This window comes from Ochlerotatus camptorhynchus, unplaced genomic scaffold (genome assembly GCF_037179485.1).
Source record: "Ochlerotatus camptorhynchus isolate MF236.1 unplaced genomic scaffold, CSIRO-AGI_Acam_v1.1 ptg000312l, whole genome shotgun sequence".
Taxonomy (NCBI): Eukaryota; Metazoa; Arthropoda; class Insecta; order Diptera; family Culicidae; genus Ochlerotatus; species Ochlerotatus camptorhynchus.
The window spans coordinates 2,229,529-2,244,883 of NW_027040800.1; the positions used below are offsets into that span (position 1 = coordinate 2,229,529).

Consider the following 15,355-nt stretch of genomic DNA (forward strand, 5'->3'; position numbering starts at 1 on the left):
GTTTGAACAGCTTCTAGAAGAAGTTTTAAAAACTTCCAGAGACTGTTTGGACAACTTTCAGAAGTTTGAACAGCTTCCAGGGAAAGTTTGAAATAACTTTCAGAGCAAGTTTGAAACAACTTCCAGTGGAAGCTTGAAACAACTCCCGGAGGAAGTTTGAACAACTTCCGGAGCTAGTTTGAAACAATTTTCAGAGGAAGATTGAACAACTTCCAGAGGAAGTTTGAAGAACTTCCAGAGGAAGATTGAACAAATTCGAGGGGAATTTTGAATAACTTCCAGGGCAAGTTTGAACATCTTCCAGGGGAAGTTCGAACAACTTCTACGGGAAGTTTGTAACAACATTCAAAGCAAGTTTGAACAACTTTCAGTGGAAGTTTGAAACAACTTCCAGCGGAGGTTTGAAACAACTTCCAGAGGTGGTTTGAAACAACTTCCAAAGGAAATTTGAACAACTTCCGGAGGGAGTTCGAACAACTTCCAGAGCAAGTTTGAAACAATTTCCACAGGAAGATTAAACAACTTCTAGATGAAATTTGAACAAATTCGAGGGGAATTTTGAACAACCTTTAGGGGGACTTTGAATAACATTCAGCGCAAGTTTGAACAAATTCGGGAGGAATTTTGAACAAATTCGGGAGGAAATTTGAACAATTTACAGAGGAAGTTCGAAACAACATCCAGGGGAAGTTTTAAAAACTTCCAGATGAAGTTCGAACAACTTCGTGGTGAATCTAGAACAATTTCCAGAGGAAGTTTGAACAACTTCGTGGGGAATTAAGAACTGTCGGAGGATTATGCGCAGCGAGAGTAATGCTACAACGTCTGTTGTGTGGAAGAAACGAGAAGGAACTAAAACTTTATTCTTACTGTCAGTTACATGGGGTCGTGTGCTGTAAGCTACACTGTATCAAATCTAGTAATTCAAATCATTAACTTCATTCGTTGCTGGCATGGTTGTGCCAACACTTCTCCTCAACGCATAGAAGTTTACATGACACCGAGTGACTTACGGTGCCGCTCCAGCTTGATCCTGTCCAGTGGCTTGGTCATGATGTCCGCAACCATTTGATCCATTGGTAGATAACGGAGATCAATGACTCCCCGTTGGCGTAGATCCTTCGTGAACTCGTGTTTTGTATCGATGTGTTTGGACCGGCGCTCCATGCGGTCCGACTCCACCATTTTTATACAGGACTGATTGTCCTCCCACACGAGTATGGGGTCCGAGCTGTCTTCTGCAAGATCCTTGAGAATCTTCTTCATCCATAGTAATTCCTGGCAGCCTTCCGATAGGGCCACAAACTCGGCCTCGGTGGACGACAGGGCGACGCAATTTTGCTTCCGCGTGGCCCAGCTCACTACGCCACCGTCGAACTTGATGACCTGACCGGAATTCGACTTCCGATCGCCTTCATTTTCGGCCCAATCCGCATTGACGAAGCACTCGAGACCTTCGGCTCCGCCACCCAGGTGCAGACGGAAGTTCTTGGTCCCCTAGAGGTACCTCAGCGTACGTTTAGCTTCTGTCTAGTCGCGATCTGACGGATTTGACACCTTCCTGCACAGTAGCGAAGTCCCGATGCTGATGTCCGGCCTGGTATTGACCGCGACATATAACAAACTGCCCACCAGCGAACGATAGGACGTGTTCGTTGGCAGGGCTGTCTCCTCCGTTCGTTTTATATAGCCTGGGTCAAGCGGTATCTTCGACATCTTAGCGTCCCCATGTCCGAAGCTTCCGAGCAGCTTCTCGATGTAGTTTCCTTGGTTCATGGTGTAGTGCCCGTGGACCTTTTCGATGTGGATTCCGAGAAATTGACGCAGATCTCCCAGAGAATACAGCTTGAAATGTTTCTCCAGGGCGGTCCGAATTTGCTCGAACTCCTTTTCCGAGTGGCAGAAGACGACCATATCGTCCACGTAAATCACGATGAAGCACCTTTTCCCGTCCTTGTTCTTTTTCACGTAAAGGCACGAGTCTGCCTTGCCGGGCTCGAAACCCATCTGCTTGAAGATGCCGTCGATTTTCGAATTCCAAACCCTCGCCGTAGAGGCAACGCTTCAAGTGGCACACCAAATTGCCGTCCGATTGGAATCCTGGGGGCTGCTTCATAAAGATAACTTCTTCGAGGTCGGCATAAAGGTAGGCGCACTTGATGTCCAGGTGTTTTGCCATCATGCCGTCTCGACTCGCGATCGTTAGTAGCGTCCTGAGGGTTGTTTGCTTCACTACTGGTGCGAACACCTCATCGTAGTCCGTACCGTAGCGCTGTGTGAACCCTTGCGCTACCAGCCTTGCCTTGTGTCGTACAACTTGACCGGTCTCGTCCTCCTTCTCCTTGAACGTCCACTTGCAGCCGATCGCTATTCTTCCAGGAGGCAGTTGCACCAGTTCCCAGGTCTGATTCTCGACGAGTGCGCCGATCTCCTCCTCCATCGCTGTCTGCCAGACAGCCTTTTCGGGGCGTTGGACCGCTTCCTCGTACGTTCGTGATTCCTTCACAAAATGCTTCGTCACGCTGGTCATCTCGTCGAACCGTTCCGGCGGGATACCTTTATTGGCCCGTTCGGATCTTCTGGGTTCGCGTTCGTGGTCTTCCTGTTCGTTGGCTTCTTCAATACCGCGCACAGGATCGACGTCACTGAAACCATCAAAATCTGCTTCGGACTCCGCAGTACCAAACTCGTCATCCTTATCTTCTTCCGCTACGGATTCGGCAACGGGCTCGATTTTCTTCAGTACCGAGTCAAACACTATTATCTCCTCCTGGCTGCAGACAGGGGCCGGCTTCACGATTGGCTTCTTCTTCTTCTTATGACCAACCTCGGCAGGCACTTCCGTAGCACTTTCGATGAACCTGACGTCACGGCTCACTATCACTTTCCGCGTAGATTTGTCCAGGAACCTGTAGGCTTTGTGCTCTAGTGAGTACCCGACGAAGACGAGCTCCTTCGCAGTGGTCGTGAGTTTCTTCCGCTTTTCTTTCGGAACGTGAACCCACGCGCTGCACCCGAATACTTTCAGGTTCTCCACGTCCGGTTTGGTTCCGTGCCACAGTTCAAACGGTGATGACTTGACGGCCTTCGTCGGGAGTATGTTCTGGAGATACGCGGAAGTGTTCAATGCCTCCGCCCAATAGCACTGTGGCAGATTGGAGTCAAACAAAAGGCATCGAACCATCTCCACGAGGTAGCGGTTCTACGTTCCGCTACTCCGTTTTGCTGCGGGCTGTAGCCCGCCGTAAACTGCCGCTGTATTCCCTCCTTTCTGTAGAAATCACGTAGCGTTTCTCCGGTACATTCTCCGCCTTGATCCGAGCGAATAATTTTCGGCTTGCGGCCGAAGCGGTTCTGCGCTAGCGCCACGTGCTCCCGGATTTTGGCTGCCACCTCTGACTTGTGTTTCAGAAGGTACAGCACACAGTAGCGGGAGTGATCGTCGATCACAGTTATAAAGTAACGGTACCCGCTGACGGATGGCACTTCGACCGGGCCGCACACGTCGGTGTGCACCAGGTCCATCGTCGCTTTCGTGCTTGATGATGACTCCTTCGGAAACGGAGCGCGGGAGCTCTTCCCTTTCAGGCAACAATCACATGGCTCTTCGATGCCGCACTCAAATACTTTCAAACCGCTTACCAAGTCTTCCTTCTTCATCCGGATGATCGCGGTCGGGTCCCTGTGCCCGAACCGTCTATGCCAGACGTGCTGGCAGTCTTTGTTGTGGTGGCTGCTCGCCGACAACACGACCTCCTCCGGTTGCTTCAGCTGGTACAGCCCACGCTTCAACGTTGCCGCGGCTACCGTCGTCCCGTCACGCAAGATTCGGCACCCACGGGCATCAAAAATCACTTCGGCGTTCTTCTACACTATTGCCGGCACCGACAACAAGTTCATGGCAAGACCGGGTGTGTAAAGCGCGACACTTATGTTCATTTTTCTCACAACAGTCAATCGTGCCACACCCCTGGCCTTCCACTTTCGCAAATTTTCCGTCGGCAAGCGTTACAGATTTAATGTCACAACTTTTCAATTCACTGAAAAAACTCCGATCGTGCACAGTTCCGACTTTCAGCACCAAATCTCCGGATGATCATTGATGCTTTACGGTCTCGTCCAGCAGCTTCCGTTTGACGAGTTCGAGGGTGAGGTCGGTGTCAGACCGGCTCTCTAGGGCAGACTTCTCAAGACCATCGCGACCTGAAGATTTGTCTCCAATTCCTGTCCCGCATTCTTCAGCCTCTCGAACAAATCCTCCATGGCAAAGAGGTGCTCCGCCATGTTTTCACCATCCGCGAAACGTTAATCGCAGATCTGCTTCAGAAGCGAAACTTTTGAGGTTAAGGTTGCTGTTTCGTGGTGCTTCTTTATCTCGTCCCATACTGCCTTCGCTGTCTTGGCCTTACGGATCAGCCCGTGTTGGTTATCCGAGATCAGGAGGCCGATGATGGACCGAGCCTTGGAGTCCAACGCGTTCCAGGCGTCCTCGGTTTCCCCTTGCTTCTGGACGCCGAGGTCGACGCACCGCCACAAATCCTCTCGAGTGAGGAGCAATTCCACCTTAAATTTCCAGGTGGGATAATTGAAATCATTCAATTGTTGGATGTTGAACCGATTGCCATCCATTTCCGCGCGAAAACTTTCGAAACTTTGCGAAAAATCGAACAATTTTCGCGAAAGAAAAAAAAAACAAGGAATCTCTAAATGGCGTTGAATTTTCTTTTGTTCTTCCACTCTCTATCACGCACAGGCACATAACCTGTCAGAGGATTATGCGCAGCGAGAGAGTAATACTACAACGTCTGTTGTCTGGAAGAAACTAGAGTCGGTGTATAATGAGTCACGCCAAGAGTGAAGCCAAGTCTCTATTGAACTGTCAAATCGGCTACCTATCGTGCAAAGTAAATAAACATTACGATGCTATGAAAGGTCTACGAAAGGTATTGCAATGAAATATAAAATAAAATTGAAGAAATCATCATAAACACGCAGCGAGCATTAAATGGTCATGGGATACGTTTGGTTTTGATCAGTAATGAGAATTTCTACTATTTTTGATAAGATAATTTGACAAAATCACTGATATTATGATTCACTACAGCCGTTATTTTTGGTTCTCGCTAGAAGTCATTTAAAGTTGATGTAGAAGTCCTCTGTTGCCAAGTGAAAAGAAAGGGAATCCTTCGGAAACCGTGATGCGAGTTCAACTGTTTTTCTCTTGGCGTGACTCATTATACACCGACTCTAGAAGAAACGAGTAGGAACTAAAACTTTATTTTTACTGTCAGTTACATAGGGTCGTGTGCTGTAAGCTACACTGTATCAAATCTAGTAATTCAAATCATTAACTTTATTCGTTGCTGGCATGGTTGTGGCAACAAGAACAACTTCCAGAGGAAGATTGAACAACTTCTACGGGACGTTTGAACAACTTCCAGCGGAAGTTTGAACAACTTCCAGTGGAAGTTTGAACAAATTCGAGGGGAAGTTTTAACAACTTCCAGAGGAAGTTTGAACAACTTCGTAGGGAATTTAGAACAACTTCCAGAGGAAGTTTGAACAACTTCCAGGGGAAGTTTGAAACAAATTCCACAGGAAGTTTGAACAAATTCGAGGGAAATTTTGAACAATTGCTAGGGCAAGTTTGAACATCTTCCAGGGGAAGTTCGAACAACTTCTACGGGAAGTTTGAAACAACTTTCAGAGCAAGTTTGAACAACTTACAGTGGAAGTTTGAAACAACTTCCAGATGAAGTTTGTACAACTTCCAGCGGAGGTTTGAAACAACTTCCAGGGGAAACTTGAACAACTTCCAGAGGAAGTTTGAACAAATTCGAAGGGAATTTTGAACAACTTTAGGGGGACTTTGAATAACATTCAGCGCAAGTTTGAACAAATTCGGGAGGAATTTTGAACAACTTCCAGAGGAAATTTGAACAATTTCCAGAGGAAGTTCGAAACAACATCCAGGGAAAGTTTTAACAACTTCCAGAGGAAGCTTGAACAACTTCGTGGGGAATTTAGAACAACTTCCAGAGGAAGTTTGAACAACATCCAGGGGAAGTTTGAAACAAATTCCACAGGAAGTTTGAACAAATTCGAGGGAAATTTTGAACAATTGCAAGGGCAAGTTTGAACATCTTCCAGGGGAAGTTCGAACAACTTCTACGGGAAGTTTGAAACAACTTTCAGAGCAAGTTTGAAACAACTTCCAGATGAAGTTTGTACAACTTCCAGCGGAGGTTTGAAACAACTTCCAGGGGAAACTTGAACAACTTCCAGAGGAAGTTTGAACAAATTCGAAGGGAATTTTGAACAACTTTTAGGGGGACTTTGAATAACATTCAGCGCAAGTTTGAACAAATTCGGGAGGAATTTTGAACAACTTCCAGAGGAAATTTGAACAATTTCCAGAGGAAGTTCGAAACAACATCCAGGGGAAGTTTTAACAACTTCCAGAGGAAGCTTGAACAACTTCGTGGGGAATTTAGAACAACTTCCAGAGGAAGTTTGAACAACATCCAGGGGAAGTTTGAAACAAATTCCACAGGAAGTTTGAACAAATTCGAGGGAAATTTTGAACAATTGCAAGGGCAAGTTTGAACATCTTCCAGGGGAAGTTCGAACAACTTCTACGGGAAGTTTGAAACAACTTTCAGAGCAAGTTTGAACAACTTACAGTGGAAGTTTGAAACAACTTCCAGAGGAAGTTTGTACAACTTCCAGCGGAGGTTTGAAACAACTTCCAGGGGAAACTTGAACAACTTCCAGAGGAAGTTTGAACAAATTCGAAGGGAATTTTGAACAACTTTTAGGGGGACTTTGAATAACATTCAGCGCAAGTTTGAACAAATTCGGGAGGAATTTTGAACAACTTTCAGAGGAAATTTGAACAATTTCCAGAGGAAGTTCGAAACAACATCCAGGGGAAGTTTTAACAACTTCCAGAGGAAGCTTGAACAACTTCGTGGGGAATTTAGAACAACTTCCAGAGGAAGTTTGAACAACATCCAGGGGAAGTTTGAAACAAATTCCACAGGAAGTTTGAACAAATTCGAGGGAAATTTTGAACAATTGCAAGGGCAAGTTTGAACATCTTCCAGGGGAAGTTCGAACAACTTCTACGGGAAGTTTGAAACAACTTTCAGAGCAAGTTTGAACAACTTACAGTGGAAGTTTGAAACAACTTCCAGAGGAAGTTTGTACAACTTCCAGCGGAGGTTTGAAACAACTTCCAGGGGAAACTTGAACAACTTCCAGAGGAAGTTTGAACAAATTCGAAGGGAATTTTGAACAACTTTTAGGGGGACTTTGAATAACATTCAGCGCAAGTTTGAACAAATTCGGGAGGAATTTTGAACAACTTTCAGAGGAAATTTGAACAATTTCCAGAGGAAGTTCGAAACAACATCCAGGGGAAGTTTTAACAACTTCCAGAGGAAGTTTGAACAAATTCGAGGGGAATTTTGAACAACTTCCAGGGCAAGTTTGAACATCTTCCAGGGGAAGTTCAAACAACCAGTGGAAGTTTGAAAAAACTTCCAGGGGAAGTCTGATCAACTTCCAGGGAAAGTTTGAACAGCTTCCATTGGAAGTTTGAACAGCTTCCAAGGAAAGTTTGGACATCTTCCAGGGGAATTTTAAACAACTTCCAGGGGAAGTTTAGACAACTTCCAGGGTAAGTTTAGACAACTTCCAGGGGAAGTTAAGATCTGCCTGAGGAAGTTTGGACAACTTCCACAGGCAGATTGAACAAATTTCAGGGAGCAATTTTGGAAACTTCCCCTGGAAGATTGAACAACTTCCAGAGGAAGTTTGAACAAATTTGGGGGGAAGTTTTAACAAGTTCTAGAGGAAGTTTGAAACAACTTCCAGAGGAAGTTTGAACAACTTCTAGAGGAATTTTGAACAAATTCGAGGGGAATTTTGATCAATCTCTAGGGGAAGTTTGAACAACTTCCAGCGGATGTTTGAAACAACTTCCAGAGCAAGTTTGAACAACTGCCACAGGAGGTTTGAAACAACTTCCAGAGGAGGTTTGAAACAACTTCCAGAGGAGGTTTGAAACAACTTCCAAGGGAAGCTTGAAAGAACTTCCAAAGGAAATTTGATCAACTTCCAGAGGGCGTTCGAACAACTTCCAGAGGAAGTTTGAAACATTTTCCAGAGGAAGATTGAACAAATTTGGAGGGAATTTTTAACAACTTCCAGGGCAAGTTTGAACATCTTCCATGCGAATTTTGAACAACTTTTTGGGGAAGTTTCAAAAACATCGAGCGGAAGTATGAACAACTTCCAGCGGAAGTTTGAAACAACTTCCAGAGGAAGTTTGAACAAGTTCGTAGGGAATTTGGAACAACTTTTAGGGAAAGTTTGAATAATTTCCTGCGGAAATCTTCCAGGGGAAATTTAGACAACTTCCAGGGGAAGTTTGAAGATCTGCCTGAGGAAGTTTGGACAACAACTTTCAGGAGAAGTGTGGAACAACTTCCAGGGGAGGTTTGAAACAACTTCCAGAGGTAGCTTCTGAACAACTTCTAAAGAAAGTTTGAACAACTTCCAGGGGAAATTTGTACGACTCCAAGGGAAAGTTTGAACAACTTCCAAGGGAAGTTTGAACAACTTCCAGGGGAAGTTTGAACAACTTCCAGGGGAAGTTTGAACAACTTCCAGGGGAAGTTTGAACAACTTCCAGGGGAAGTTTGAACAACTTCCAGGGGAAGTTTGAACAAACATAAGGCAAGCTTATGAATATCAATAGCACAGACAAACAGACATAACGCAAGTAGTTCATCGAACAAGGATTTAGCGGACAATTTAAAAGTATCGTAGTTGGTAGTACCGCCATCTGTGGCGCGCATAGTCAATTCCCTTACGTTTGACGTTTACACACTACCGCCATCTGTTCAGCGCAGTGCCCACCACAGTGTACTCAACAGATGGCGGTAATGTTTAAGCGACGATGTTTTACAGTGAGAAATATTCAATGTGTTATGTCTGTTTTCTGTGTCAATAGTTTATTTTGTTGGGTGTGGAACTGCTCTATTGGAACTTCAACGATTTGTTCGAAGGACGTTTTGAGATCATTTCGAAGAAATTATTTAGAAGTTATTTTCCAAACTTTGTTTTCACACTTCCATAGACTCGAAGCAATTTTGTTGCTCGAAATAGGCATCATCGTTTGAACAACAGTATCTGAGCCAAATGTCGCTAATACATACATCTCTTAAAAATTTCCTTCCAGACTTTCCACAAAGCATTGATTCAACGGTCATTTTGGAACCCGGAAAATAGCGGTGCGTCGCGAAACAGCGGTAACTTAAGTTAAGCATCAAACTGAATGACAGAGACGTGCAACAGAAAACCGAAACAAATGTATTTGGCAGCGGATGAAATTTTTTTTGTACAAAAACGAATAGTCAAGACTAAACAAAATATATGATGTAAACAAAGTACTAACAGCATAAATAAATATCTTAGCGGAAAAGGATTAAACAAATCTATAGCAAACAACTTGAACAATTTGGTAAACCATATGCGATGATAATTATAATCAAGCAATTATAAATACTTCAACTATGAAAAGAATCTAAACAGCAAAAAAAAAATTGCGGAACGAAAGGTAGAAAACAAGATGATCTCCAATTTAACAAAAAAAAAAACATGTGAAAGAAGTATAAAATTTCTGATACTAATTGTAAAACATGGACAAAAAAAAAACAAATTAACGCAAACAAATATTTAGCCAATTATACCTAATTGTAATAAAAACAAAAATAAATACACACACACAAAACACATCCACACATACACTAATGGCTTCTGGTTTCCAAAACTATCTCCATAAAAATAGTATAACTCAGTAGTGAACTGAACTTTATATATTGAATCAAGCTTCTTCTAAAAGAAAATAAAGAACCCACTTTCTTACTATTGATAAAGTATTTGTAGTGAAAAACAAAATGCAAGCATCCCCTCACCAGCCCATCCCTCCCCCCCCCTCCCCACCCAAATTCGTACTATTAGCAGCTTAGTGTAACAAATTTAATCAAATCTTTAAATATATAAAAAAAAAACTGTTTTCGCTTCCTCCGGGCGCTTCGTTACTCTGACTCTGTTCCTTTATTTTTCTTTCGAAGTTTCGTTTGACGTGTTTCCTCTTTCTTTCTTTTTTGTTTGGGTCGACTTTAAGTTTAAATGGGAAAAAAAATTGCTATCTAAAACCGTTGAATTGTGTTCAAATGTCGCAAAACCAAAAGTCGGACGACTAACGTTTCGAGAATCAACCTGAAAGGTATCCTTGTTTGAAGATTGAGTTTTACAATCATTTAGGTGAAAATTTAGCAATCGTAAGAAGAAGAAAAAAAAAATAAATGTAATGCGACTGTATGTGGTTATTGTTTGTGTTAGGAACTTTTGTTTTGCCTTATTACAATTATTAAGAGGAGTTTAGGAGATAAGTAGGATTAGCTTGCAGCGCCAACAGACACGGACACAGTGATTGTGTTCTCACGGTAAGATGCGGTTTAGTGAAAAACGATAAAATCAAATTCAAATGTGAAGAAAATTTGCTAAATGCGTAAAGAGATAAGGGAGATCTTTCAACAAGACAAAAGTGAACCATATTTAAGAAATGGAAAAAAAAAATGTAAGAAAATAAAAAAAAACACTTGATGAAAAGGAATGAGAATAGGCAAGCAAACAAAAAAAAAACAACAAGCAAGCAAAATTTAATTATGTCATAAATATTACACAACAGTAGCGTACTATGTGAAGGTTAAGTGAATAATCCAATAAACGGAAGGTAAAAATTGTGTACTAAGCAGAGAGACTCTTGAACGGAAACAATAAAGAAAAATTGCAATCTACAGCAGAAATGATCGGAGGATGTTCTTGAAGATGACAAGCCGTGAACTTTGCCCGATTTTTAACATAGTTGGGAAGAACGAGGCCGAACAAGTAATATTTGGATTAGAATAATAAGAACTCTGAATATAACTCACAACTCCTCTGCACACTTATATAGTAGGGTGAAGTTTTGAGAGATCCAGGTGCAACATCTTACTTGAGGGATGCAAAATTTCCATCTCTTCGATCGAAGGGACGAACCCAACTTCTTCATCACCGGTCGAACAGAGTCCAGCTGATTTCAGTACTCCAGCATCAGTAGTGGTCACAGCATGCATGGAATCTTCCAACGATAACTATATTCCTTTTTGTAATATCTGTAGCATCTAATTAATCATATCGTCCGGCCATTTTCGACAGAGATGGCGCTATTCCGTTGGTAAGAAGTGATAAAAATCCCCATATAGAAATTGAGAGAAGTGGGAATACTTCACTTTCGGTGCATATTAAGGTCAAAAAATAGTGAACGACAACCTGAATAAATTAGTCAGGGACGTTGTCGTCCAGTTTTTTTTTCCCGGAAATTATTGTTAAACAAGCTACAATTAAATAAAAAAGGTTTTTCCCCATACAGCTTTACCTGCTTTACTACCAGTCCCCTGATAGCCAAAGAATTCAAATTTTGTAAGAGAAAATTTGCTCTCACGAACTCATTCTCTCAACACGCCATGTATTTTGATGACACTCGATTTGTGATCTCCCTTTCACAGATTACAAAATAGAGTACCTACATAGTGATGTCCGATTACTACTCGATTGATCGAGCCAATCATTAACAGATTCTGTTAAAATAATCGATTATTCAATGCCTCGATTATCTGCTAAGAGCATCTCCACCGCTAGTTCTCATTTCGGTCGTTAAGTGGGGCGTCACGCCCCGAATGGGTCTCTATTTAGTTTAGAAACCCGACAAAACTCGATTTACCACCGCTGGGTTGGTGTAATTATAGAAACTCAAACTCCCACCGCGGGTTTCCAAATAACATCTTCGTCTTGGTTTTGATTAAAGAGGCTGAATTTATTAATACGGGTCCAGATGGGGATTCCGTAGACGGATGTCGATGGGGAAAATGAATCCGTAAACGGATTCCGATGGGAATTCGTAAACACATCCCGATGGGGATTCCGTACACGAATCCCGATGGGGAAACTGAATACGGATCCCGATGAGGATTCCTTAAACGGATCCCGATTGGGATTCTGTAAACGGATCCCGATGCGCATTCCGTAGACGGATCTCGATGGGGATTCCGCAAACGGATCCCGATGGGGATTCCGTAGATGGATCCCGATGGGGAAACTGAATACGGATCCCGATGGGGATTCCGTAAACGGCTCCCGATGAGGATTCTGTAAATGGATCCCGATGGGGATTCCGTTGACGGATCCCGATGGGGATTCCGTAAACAGATCCCGATGAGGAATCTAAGTACGGATCCCGATGAGGATTTCGTAGACGGATCCAGATGGGGATTCCGTAGACGGATCTCGATGGAGATTCCATAAACGGATTCCGATGGAGATTCCTTAAACGGATCTCGATGAGGATTCCGTAAACGGATCCCTATGGGGATTCCGTAGACGGATCCCGATGGGGATTCTGTAAACGAATCCCACTGGGGATTCCTTAAACGGATCCCGATGAGGATTCCGTAAACGGATCCCGATGGGAATTCCGTAGACGGATCTCGATAGAGATTCCGTAAACGGATCCCGATGGGGATTCCTTAAACGGATCCCGATGAGGATTCCGTAAATGGATCCCGATGGGGATTCCTTAAACGGATCCCGATGGGAATTCCGTTGACGAATCTCGATGGGGAAACTGAATACGGGTCCTGATGAGGATTCCGTAAACGGATCCCGATGGCGATTCCGTAGACGGATCCCGATGGCGATTCCGTAGACGGATCCCGATGGGGATTCCGTAGACGGATCCCGATGGGGATTCCGTAAACGGATCTCGATGAGGAATCCAGGTACGTATCCCGATGGGGATTCTGTAGACAGATACCGATGGGGATTCCGTTGATGGAATCCGATGACAGATCCCAATGGGTAATCCGAAGCCGGATTCCAATGGGGAATACCAAGCCGGATCCCAATACGGAGTCCGAAGCCAGATCCTTATAGGGAGTTCTTTGAAATTTGTAGCAAGTACGCTGTATTAATTTCATGATATCATTTAAGATGTATCAATTGTAATTATAGTTAGTTTTCCAATTCGTTATCATTAGTTTTGTGTGTAGTCACGTTAAATTATTTATAGCATGAAAGCTCGTTTTTAAAATTTCAGCCTAAATGTATTCACCGCCAAGGGAGAGCCACAGTTAGAAGAGTTCCAGTAGCCATAAAATAATTCGAATGAGTTCCCTGCGCTAAGCTACAAGCGCAAAGGAAATGTCCCGATAGCCTGATAGTTTGCCTGGTATATCACTTTGATGCCACAATTTCACCGCATTAGCTTGCGGGCATCGACTCACAAGCTAATCGATTCAAAATGCGTTGACCTTTCATATTCGGTTTTGCGCACTTTTCCCGAACTTGGGAGAGAATTTGACTGGTTGATTTGAATAGGCAGTTGGAATGAGATGCCACTAATTTTGGGAGGAATTACGCGTGAGTAATTTAGAGAATCGGAAATCGTGATTTCCGCGTCATCTGAGGACGAAGATCTCCTTGCGCGGTATCTGAGGATTTCCTCAATCCTTAATCTTCCACTTTGTTCTGGTTCGTGGAAGAGGCAAGAGTGGTCAGTGTTTGATCCGTGCCGTAGTGGGTTTAAAAAGGTGTGCATAAAGTGACATGAAATCCTAATAGGGCATTTGCTAAATTAATTCTCCTTTCCCTTAGTTAGGCACAAATTAGTTACTAGTGCAAGAAGTTTGGCGGTAGTGTGTGCAGAAGGGAACATAGTCAGGTAAATCTACTGGTTAAGATAACCTTGAGGGCGTGATTGTGATTCTCCTCATGCGTGCATTGGTTTTCCTGAAACTTAATAGGTTCGTGGCTGCGCAAGCCAATTGCCGACACACCACCGTTTTCGTTACGACCGCTTTTGACCCCACCCATCAGCTACCAAGGATCCCGGGGTACACGTGGCCGGAAGAAGGACGCTTTCACCAATTTGGCGCCTTTGGCAGGCAGGCTCACCATCGCTGTATCGGTTAACAGCAACCGAACACGTGCAAACTATTGTTTCGGCGCGCAAGCAACAGCATCCGGACAATCGAGCGTATGTACCACGCTCCACGCGTAAGCCCGCGAATCGGTGTAGGAGACATCCATCAGTTCATCGCATCGATGATAGTTTCCGGACCGAAGTAGTGCGCAACGCAGCTTCGGTACCACCGCCGGTCTCCTCACCAACGCAGCAGAAAATCCTAGGTCGTGAGTACTAAAAACATGCATGTTATCCGTTAGTGTCGTCCATGGCCATGTGACTCGTAGAGGCACAAACTTATCTAGCCCGTATGTCCATTAATAAACGGGACTAGATTAGAATGAATGTCGGAATGTGAATCCACCGACAAAGTGAGTACCAACAGAAGAACCTGCACACAGTGAACACGCACATGGGAGGAAGGACATTAAACACGCGCTAGGAGATAGAATGGGAAAAAGTAAAGGGAAAGGAACAACAAAAATCTAGGCCTAGAAATACAATACGAATGTAGGGAAGTAGAGCAACAATAAAACGCTTTGTGCTATAATTGCGTTGAAATGAGAGTGGAGCTTTATATTATGTAGAACTATACAAATGTTTCCCAATAAACTGTTTTTCGTATCTATACACTGAATGTAATCCGTTGTATATTTTGAATGTTATTTGGTTAATTTCTGTTAAGGTTTTCGTGTTGCTCCGTGTTCGATATTAGTTTCTTTTGGAATTTGATGTTACTGGGAGGTCAGCCCGTTACTGACCATTTGACTGCTCTCTATTCGGAAACGGGTCAGAACTTTTTGGGATTTTGAGGCTGGGCCGGTGATGAAAAACCCCGCCAAAGTGCTTCTGGTACTCGGTCGTTTCTATTGATAACCTCGTGTACGTGTTTTGAAGATTAGTGGCATCCACACGTGTCACGTGAAGTACAGTGGACGTATTTAAGTCGGCCAGTCAGCTTCCTTCCCCTTTTCGGGAAAATTGATCCTCCCCTAAGGAAGGTCTCATAGCCGGGCAACGCATTAGCTTGTTGGATGGTCTCCTTTTGGAGTGACGCATAAGCCATCCAATTATCAAAAAGGGGAAGCTCGACAGGCTGGCGGGTTACAAATTCTCGGGTGCTCCTTGGGAAGTTCTTGGAACTTCTTGGGATGTTCTTGAAACTTCTTGGGACGTTAAGCAAAATAACCATACAAATTTTATTAGGGAGTTCTTTGAACTTCTTGGGAAGTTCATGAGGAGTTCTTGTGAACTGCTTGGAAGTTCTTGAGATCTTCTTGG

The 15,355-nt window shown here is 43.6% G+C and overlaps 1 protein-coding gene across 1 annotated transcript in view; it reads left to right on the forward strand.

Moving 5' to 3' along the window:
* The window catches only part of stx (stuxnet), a 59,381-nt gene extending 48,501 nt beyond the window's left edge, over positions 1–10,880 (forward strand). The window contains exon 5 of the mRNA XM_065229252.1: positions 9,248–10,880. The gene's annotated coding sequence lies outside the window, so the exon portion shown is untranslated. The remainder of the gene's footprint in view (positions 1–9,247) is intronic.
* The last annotated feature ends 4,475 nt before the right edge of the window (positions 10,881–15,355 follow it).